The sequence below is a fragment of the Oryctolagus cuniculus genome, chromosome 10, assembly GCF_964237555.1.
Source record: "Oryctolagus cuniculus chromosome 10, mOryCun1.1, whole genome shotgun sequence".
In the NCBI taxonomy this organism is placed as follows: Eukaryota; Metazoa; Chordata; class Mammalia; order Lagomorpha; family Leporidae; genus Oryctolagus; species Oryctolagus cuniculus.
Window position 1 is genome coordinate 78,370,316 of NC_091441.1, and position 9,138 is coordinate 78,379,453.

Consider the following 9,138-nt stretch of genomic DNA (forward strand, 5'->3'; position numbering starts at 1 on the left):
GTGGCTTCCTGTTTTTGACATGAGCCCAAAGCCACTATGTGCTAATTTTTCCAGACCTTTACTGGGAGATGCTGCCACAGAAAAAGCTCTACAAAAACACATTGTAATGGAACTGCTTTAACTAATCTGTGAACTGTTTTAACTGATCAACTTTTCATGCAGAACAGCTTATTGATTAGACAATGATCTGAGGTCAGAATTGTATAGAGAACCCAATTCTGGAATGACTTCTCAAGAAACCTGTGGTTTTCTAGCCCACAGAAGAATAGGTAGTTTGGGGGCTTGAAATCCACACTGGAGTTGTAAATCATCTCAAACTACAGAAGACATAGAAGCTATCTTTTCAGGCAAATATGTGACCAAAAATGGCATTTTTCCAACAACCAATCCAAAACAGGGCAGGAAGACAGCTGATTCTGTATTTTTCTCATGTTCTTTTCCTTCTGAAGAGTTTCCTTTAAGAAATTAAACAGGACAAAACCCTCAACTTCATTTTTTTTTCAGTTCTCTAATTTTGATTCAGAACCACATCTTTGTTTAAGGGTTTATGTAGATAAACCTCAATTTTGTCAATCTCAATTTTGTCTAAGAAGTAGGATCAACTTCTAATTTTCAATGTTAAATCCTATGCTCTAGTTTTTCCTGCAATATTCTCAAGATGACTGCACTGGGTTATGCCCCATGCTGGGCCAGACATCATCATAAACTAAATAACTGAGCCTGCCTTACTGGCTCATGATTGCTACTGACGCTATCTGAAACAGTTAATACTCAGCAAGTACAGTTGCTTCGCGTTATGGTATCAAATTCAAGGGAAGAGAGAGGAATCCCAGAAATGCTCATTGTGTGCACCCATTCCTACGCAGTTCTGTGAGTCACCTAGAGTTTGCCTAGGAGAACCTGGGTGTTCCTTGCTGAGTCTCTGACACAAAGAAAATTCATCCGTATGGTTAAATTTTCACTACCATTTGGAACTCCCTGTAGCAAGATCTATTATTGCAACCATAGATGAAACCAGCAGCGTCTGTAGCTGTTAACTCAAGAATATTAACATTATAGCAAAGGTGAAAAACTCAGATGCCTGAAGGTTCAGACAGAAAATATAAATGACAAAAAAAGTCTGCCTAAGACAGTAGAGAATGGCGGGGACTTAGGACTTGCCACACACATCCTGCTCCTAGGCATTCACATTTTAAAACAAATTTTAAATTGTTGAAATGGCTGGGTAAAACACACATACCAACTCAATTTGTTTACAAGGCCACCAGTATAAAAGCTTGAGGTGGCAGCTGAAACTGTTAAAAAAAAATGTTTTTAATTTAAAATGCTGTTTGTCTGTGGGTCTGCAAAGATAACCACATCTCATACCTATGAGCTGCTGACTACTGGTTCGCCTCAAAAAAGATGGCCTAGCAATTTGCCTTACCTCATATGGAACCCAAGCATTCAGTGCTATATTAGAAGCTGAATTCAAAGGATTTCCTTTTAATTCAAGCAAACAGACATTTATTAAAATTACTTTTCTGAGAAACATTTTTATGTGCGTTATAAACAAGAACACTTTTAACATTAAAAAATTTGAACTTTAAAAATATGTAAAATGTTCAAGAAATGTAAACAGGAATTTTTATCTCATTTTCCATATGGTTATGTAAGCACCTTAAATATCAACACAGATCACAGACAACCCCATTTACATTCACAAGAATTTTCTAAATAAGAACTAATTAATTAAAAAATTGTTTCCAAAATTAAATGTTATGTTTTGGCAGCTAAAGTCACACTTGTAATCAAGACTGAAGGGTAATGTGTGCTACATTTAAGTAAAAATGTCCACATAATTGAAGTTTCATGTGCTTTTTCCTTAAGAAGCAACTTTAAAATGTTTATATTTAACATTTCCTGTAGATACTTTCCAACAGGTTTCTCCAGCTTTTTATATCTTTAGATATGAAACATGAGATCAGATTTCCTTGATGACTATTGTTAGCATTATAAATATCCATAATTGTTCAGCAATTCCTTTGAATTTTTTTCTTCCTTCTTCCTCAGTGATTACGTGGTTTTATATATCTATATCTATATATATATATTGATATTTCAAAGATTTATTTTATTCATTTGAAAGTCAGAGTTACCAAAATAGAGAGGAAGAGATAGAGAGATCTTCCATTCGCTAGTTCACTCCCCAAATGGCTACAATGACTGAAGCCAAGAGCCAGGAGCTTCTTCTGGGTCTTCCGTGTGGATGCAGGGGCCCAAGGATTTGGGCCATCTTCTATTGCTTTCCCAGGCTCATTAGCAGGGAGTTTTATCAGAAGTAGAACAGACAGGACTCAAACCAGCACCCATATAGTATGCTGGCTTTGCAGGCAGCAGTTCAACCCATTATACCACAACAACAGCCCCAATTACTTGTTTATAGAAATGTATGAATTTAATATCTGCCCTGTATACCTACATCAACTCCAACGTGGCTGATTACCTAACAGGCAAACAACCTGGATTGTTATAAATATTTAAGTAAAAATCAATTATTTTCTTAATGAGATTTTACAAAATAAGTGAGTACAGAGGGCAAAGTTGTAATATTTATGTGACAATTATTTTAGGTAATCAGAGCTCCATTAGGTTTCTGTTCTGTATTTTTAAAGATTATTTGAAAGGCAGAGAGAGTAAGAGAAAGACACTTATGTTCTATCCATTGGTTCATTCCTCAGATGCTCACAAGATCTGGGACTGGGCCAGGCCAAAGCCAAGAACTCCATGCAGGTCTTGGATACGGGTGGTAGGAACCCAAGTACATCGGCCATCACCTGTTGTCTCCCACATACATTAGCATGAAGCTGGGCTGGAGGAGCTGGAACTCAAACCAGGCACTCCCATATGGGATGCAGAACCTCCAAGCGGCAATCTAACCTGCTGCACCTCTATGCCCACCTGTTGTATGGTTTTTGTTAAATTTTTGAAATGGATAATGTTTCAGGCTTACAAATACTTTTCTAACAGCTTTCAAAATAAAAAAGTATGATTGGTTTTTAAATTTTTATTTGAGAGGCAAAAGGACAAGAGACAGAGAAGTAGAGACAGAGTCATAATAGAGAATTCCCAGCTGCTGGTTCACTCTCCAATCCCTGCAAAGGCCAATGCAGGGCCAGGGCTAGAGCTGGAACTTGATCCAGGTCTCCCATATGGGTGGCAGGAAGTCAATTATTTCATCTGTCACTGTTGCCTTCCAGGGTCTGCATTGGCAGGACATGGGAGTCAGGATCCAGAGTCAGCAACCAATATGAAGTAATCTGATGTCAGATATAGGCACCCTAACTGGCATCCCAAACATTAGGTTACTTATCCCTACAATGTGATTTTTAATTAAATAAGCCATCTTTTGTACATTAGAACTGAATATATAATTTTAGGTTTTTTGGTTTGCACTTTAAAGAATACCTGAATGTGATAAAAGCTTAGTTTTTCAGCCAAAATCATTTTAAATATTTTGAATAAAAATATACTTAATATAGATTTGAAAAAGTTATATACAGTATTGATTTCCTCAGACTGAAACAAAACAACATTTGTCCTCTGACAATTCAGGAGGTCAGAAGTCTGAAATTAAGATGTCACAGCCGGGGTTGATTCCTTCTACAGACCTGGAGGGACAACCTGTTCTGTGCCTTCCTCCGGGCTTCTGGTTGGTGAGGGCAATCTTTGGCCTTCCACGCTTGCAGCTGTATCTCTCCCATCTTTTCTTCTATCTTCACATAGTCTTCTCTCACATGTATGTGCAAGCTCCCACACATGATCATTTTCCTTCTAAAGACACTAATCATTGGATTGAAGGTCTACCATATTCCAGTATGACTTTATGTTAACTTCATTATATCTGCAAAGACCCTATTTCCAAATAAGGTCACATTTACAGGTACCAGGGGATGGGATTTGAATGTATCTTTTGGGGGACACATTTCAATCTGCTATTTGTGTGTACACATTAAAAATTTAACATGAATCATGGATTACAAGATACAAAATTATATAAAAACACCCTCTTGATAGATGATTTTACAGATATGGAGGAAACAATTTCCAATCAATTTTTAAATAGCACCCTCTTAAAAGTAAAAATTTTAATGTCTTACTTAGAAAAAGCATGTAATGTTTCAAGTCAAAGAATGGAGTTCCAACACCAGGAAACTATTTTAGCTATTCTCTCTTGATCCTATGTGAACATCCTAATTAGAACTAACCCTCATAATTACTTTTATATTAATAGCATTATAAGGTAAATGTTCTTCTATCTGGGTTTTATCTCTCTGCTATAAATTGTACTGCTACCTCATATCATGCCCCTTGCATTATCAATTATTGGAGACACTTCTTAGACAGAAATTGGGGCCATGAGTAATTGGGAAAAGCATCTGATAGATGGGGGAAATTTTTTACCTTCCCCTGCAAGGCTGGATCTCTCTAATTTGGCTGTGAAAACACTGATAGGAGATGACTCTACTTCATTGAGTTTTGTTTTTGGTTGTTTTTTTTTTTTTTTTTTTTGTTTTTTTTTTTTTGTTTTTTTTTTTTTTTGAAAGCTGGTGTAAAAAGCTATGTAGCAGGCAAAGGAATTCCAACAGAGGGGTAGCTGGCTTATTTTTAGATTTTTGTCTGATGTCTTGCAAAGAACAAAGTGCATTTACCCTTATTAACATGAGCTGAGCAATATTCTCTGTGCTCACTGGTAGCTACTGACACCCTAAAATGAAGGAAAACTTTACATTTGGGTGAATATACTTCTCTTCATATACTTCTGAGTTCAGCACAAATTGGCAATCCCAGATCCACTGAGAAATCCAGCTTGAGTCATTTTTCACTCTTTATAGTGGTCTGATTTATGTCAGAAGATTGTTTTTATAGATATCAGATTGCCTTTCTCACAAGCCTTTTTAATTTGCACCATTATCTGGTGATAATGGTGTAATGGGCCTGTGTCTTCTGAAAAATAAAATGTGTGCTTTGCCACAAAACACTCAAGACTTCATGGATTGAGGGGAAGCTCTACTGGATGCTATTAATGGGATGGTAGCTGACAAAAATGTCAAAGATGTAAGTTATTGTTCCAGTCTACTTGAAACCTTAGAATATGTTCCCCCAGTCACCCTATTAATGGAGATATATTATCTCTCTGAGAATTTCCTGTCAAACTCTGTTAAGTAAATAAAGGATAGGTGAAATATCAGAAACAGAGCTAACAAATGGAGCTGAGTCCTCCATTTGAAAGAAGAGAGCCAGCTGTTTACTGTGCTAATTCGAAACAAAATGAGAATGTATGTTTTTCATCTGTGTGGAATATAATTTTCAAACATGGCTGAAAACTGGCTTTGGAGAAGACTTTTTTTTTGAAAGATACATTTAGTGGTCTGGTTTTCATGTGACAAATGTGACTAGTCCCCAACATAAGACAAATATCTGTTTGAGCCTTGCATATTGCCTCTAAGTTGAACTCAAACCACAAAGTAATGTCTGAATCATTTAGCTAGATTAGTCAGAATGTGTCAAGGTCAGAAAAAACTAATTTTTTTTTAAATAGTCTGGGGCCTATAATTGTAGCTACTATCAGGCAGGACCCAGATACTCCATCAGGTGTCGGTGAGCAAAGCCACTCAGTTCTATGGCTCAGGTGGTCCCAACGCAGATCTTAACCAAACTCCATTTTACCCTGTGAACCCACCATACAACTGTCTTTGCATCCTGTAGGCTGGTGATTCTCAACAAAGGCTTATCCTCCCCACCCCACCCAGGATGCCGGAAATTTTTGGTTGTCAGAAGGGCAAGTTGCTACTGGCATTGATCAGCGAATCTGGCAAATACCCTGTAATGTTGTGGACAGCCCTCCATAGCAAAGGATTATATAGCTCCAAATGACCACAGTGCCTCTTCAGCTGTTCTAGATCTTTTACACAAGAAATAAATCCCATAACAACAATCATTATTTTTTGAGATCAGTGTTTCCCACCTAATCTGTGGGTTGTGATATTGCTGTAAGGGCTGTGACAATCTGTATGTATGTAAGCATTGCTCATAGATCTGAAAAAAAAAAAAAAAAACCTTACACGTATAAACGTTAATATTTTCCAAACTGTGTAGATGATCTAATAATGTACACTCATTTCAAAAATGTTACCATTGACTGTTTTTTAAATATAGATGGATGTTATCTCTACTGTCAGATGTGGGTTCATGAAATATTTTGATATCTATTTTGCAAGGGGGTCCTCCAATTTCAAAAAACATCTGCAGATCTCATTTGTTTCAGTATTTTTCCAAAGTTTTATTTTTAAAGTCAATGCTCTTAAGTTTCCACTTCTAATACTCAGTTTCTAGCCATGTTTCTCTAATAAGCTTGATTTCTGAAATAAAATCACTGGAGATCTTCTTGTTCTAGGATTTTGATTGGGTAGGCCCAAGATTCTAATTCTGTGTTGCTGACAAGCTCCCAGGAAATGTGGTGGTGGTCCCAGGTGCTCAGACTTTAGTTTGAAAATGTAGCCTCAGACACATCACTTTCTGGAAACTTACGCACTCTCTGCACCACATATCTTTTTTTTTTTTTTTTTTTTTTTGACAGGCAGAGTGGACAGTGAGAGAGAGAGACAGAGAGAAAGGTCTTCCTTTGCCGTTGGTTCACCCTCCAATGGCCGCCGCTGCAGCCGGCGCACCGCGCTGATCCGATGGCAGGAGCCAGGAGCCAGGTGCTTTTCCTGGTCTCCCATGGGGTGCAGGGCCCAAGCACCTGGGCCATCCTCCACTGCACTCCCTGGCCATAGCAGAGAGCTGGCCTGGAAGAGGGGCAACCGGGACAGAATCCGGCGCCCCGACCGGGACTAGAACCCGGTGTGCCGGCGCCGCTAGGCGGAGGATTAGCCTATTGAGCCACGGCGCCGGCCTGCACCACATATCTTAAAGTGGGCATACTGTTTCAACGACCGGATCAGAGTAAAATAAGAGAAAGCAAAGCAAAGCAAAGCAAAACCGCGCTCAACTAAGGATCACTATTCACATTTTGCATCTCTAAGCGGCAGTCCTTTCGTATGACTTGATTCATTTTTCCAAGAAAGGATTACGAGACACTAAGAACCACAGATAACAACGAAATCCCAAACAGAACATTCTTAGTCCTGCTAAACCAATAGACCTTCGATTGGGTCACTTACAAACAGCAAAAATCTACTGCTCACAGTTCTGGAGGCTGTCCGCAGGGTCGGTGTCTAGAGACGGTGCTCTGCCTCAGCTGCAATCCGGATGCTGCTTGTCGCATGCTATACGATTCCCTTAGGCTTTTTTCCGTTCTCTATTTTAGTCGTCTTATCTGCCCTTCAATAACCTGGGGAAAAAAAATAGGGAAATTGGGTAACCACACGGGGCTCCCAAGAACTAAGGGTACAAGTGTGCCCATTCGATTTCCGGCCCTGGGATAGTCTCTAAGTCCCAGAATAAACTGGGAACATGGCTGTGTGCACTCCTTGGCTTCCAGACCTACAGGAGGAGAAGGACAAGGCAAGCAGAAGCCAAGACCGCAGCACACCAGCCCTTCGAGTTTCCAGAACCAGCGCTCACCAGGGCGGAGAGGCAGCTTCTGCCCTGCTCTAGCACCGGCTGCGTGTGGCTTTCTCCTCATCCTCCGCGGAACCACAGCTAGGGCTGGTGTTCGCCCGGCCCCTTGAGCGTGGAGCGTGCGCGTCTGTCGCCACACTTTGACCAGCCAGTACGGCAAACTGGAGGTGCTCGAAGAGCTTTGAGGTGAAAGCACTGGGTAAAGGGCAAAAGCAGTGACGCTGGCTCAAACCTGGATCATTAAGTGCCTTGCCTGGAATTTAACAGCCCCGCGGCCATCTTGCGCCGCGCGGAGGATCCTGGGGCGGCTATGGCCGCTTTATTTGGCGTGCAAACCTTGGCTGGGGGTGGTGCTTGCAGTGGTTCTTTTGTGAAGGGACTGAGCCCTCTAGAAAGGTGCGGTGTTCAAGATCTGACCATGTCTCAAAGGCTCCGCCCATCAGTACCACCACATTGAGGGTGAAGATTTCCACCCGTGAATTTCGGGGAGACCCAGACCGTAATCCGACTCCAGACTGCAGGTTCCCCATAGCCCTGGACATGGATGGAATCTTATTCCGTTAGTCCTGGAGGATTACTTCTGCCAGCACTGCCATGGAGAGAATTCACAACTTTGTGACGTACCGGTGGGATCACTGGGTCACTTGAGCCTGTCATCTCTAGTCAGTGCCTCCAGATAACCTACACACACAGTAGTGGGTAGAGTCCTAGCACTATGAATTGGCTTGTTTTTCTGTGGTAGAATTAGGAGATTTGTGGAAGAAAGCAGGCATAAAATAGGTTCTCAATATGGGTTTGCAGATTAGGACCAATTTAAATAAAACAAGCTGGCCCTACTGGCAGTTCTGCCTTTGGCCTAGATTCTGGTACTAAATTCTGGCTAATAAAATCATTTAAAGCCTCCATTAAAGTAAGGAATACAGATATTAAATATACATGGGCAGCTAGACTTAGAAACGCTGAACTTGAGGGCTGAGAAGTCCATTTGCCCTCCAGGGAGCCCAGAGCGAACAGACCCCCCACCTAATTGGGGGCAACATCTTCTCACTGCAGCCAATGGGTGTGGTTCAGGAGTGTGGGGTTTCTTGATACTCTCAGTATTTCAAGACAGAAATCAAGATTGTGTGTGTGTGTGTGTGTGTGTGTGTGTGAAACCTCCTAGTTTTGAAGTATGTAAACTCACTTTAAAAATTCAAACCTGTGTAGCCAAAACACAAAATGAAACCAGAAAGCGAATTTGGTTTTCAGAGCACCGGTTTTCAATCTTTGGTCTACATTAGTGGTTCTCAAAGTGTAACCCCCAGATGACCCTGTCACACCTGGGAACTTGTTGAAAATGCCTGAGCAGGGAGGTTCTGAGTCTGAATTCTGTGGGCAGGGCCCTGCACTCTGTGTGCTAATAAGCTCTCCATGAGACGCAGCTGCAAACTCAAGTTTGACAGCTACTGGTCTAGAGCTTTTCTCGTGCACCTGCCCAATTCCTTCTTGCTGTGGCTCTTCTGTCTCCACGGACTGTGCTACAACTCAGTTTCC

At 40.8% G+C, this 9,138-nt stretch overlaps 1 long non-coding RNA gene across 1 annotated transcript; it reads right to left on the reverse strand.

Annotated features, from left to right (window-relative positions):
• Positions 1–6,297: 6,297 nt before the first annotated feature.
• Positions 6,298–8,456, reverse strand: LOC127492416 (uncharacterized). The gene is made up of 3 exons (XR_007921873.2): positions 7,609–8,456; positions 6,938–7,375; positions 6,298–6,577 (listed from the first exon to the last, which is right to left on the reverse strand). It is a non-coding gene; the product is annotated as an uncharacterized lncRNA (long non-coding RNA).
• Positions 8,457–9,138: the final 682 nt, after the last annotated feature.